At 48.3% G+C, this 391-nt stretch overlaps 1 protein-coding gene across 1 annotated transcript in view; it reads right to left on the bottom strand.

Annotated features, from left to right (window-relative positions):
* Positions 1-391, bottom strand: part of LOC123961889 (major vault protein) — a 22,957-nt gene that overhangs the window by 9,705 nt on the left and 12,861 nt on the right. The window lies entirely within an intron of this gene.

Raw genomic sequence — 391 nt, forward strand, 5'->3', positions numbered from 1 at the left:
TGTCGGCCATGGTGACCAGCCACTCCTCCCCCGTACGGCGTTCCCGCCCGCCGGCGTCCTTGAAAGGCCGCAGGGCTCGAACATGAAGCGCTTTCTGAAGAGACGACAAGTGAAGCGTTTATCAGCACACAAGTCATGAGCACAAACACCTGACTTCACGCAGCCGTTTCATCGGTTTCTGAGCACGATAGTTTTATGTAATGCCTCTGAACAACGGACAGTTTCGTCCCAGGTGAAGTCTGTGAGAAAATGTTTCTACTTCTCAGCTGATTTATTCCCTCAGTAAACACTTTCCTGATGAGTTTATGGTCTCAGTCGCTAGTTTCAAGTCTTCTTCAACACAGCATGATGTTCATTTAGTAAATTATGGTCCCGTTTAGAGGAACAGAGA

The sequence above is a fragment of the Micropterus dolomieu genome, linkage group LG02 (genome assembly GCF_021292245.1).
Source record: "Micropterus dolomieu isolate WLL.071019.BEF.003 ecotype Adirondacks linkage group LG02, ASM2129224v1, whole genome shotgun sequence".
Classification (NCBI taxonomy): Eukaryota; Metazoa; Chordata; class Actinopteri; order Centrarchiformes; family Centrarchidae; genus Micropterus; species Micropterus dolomieu.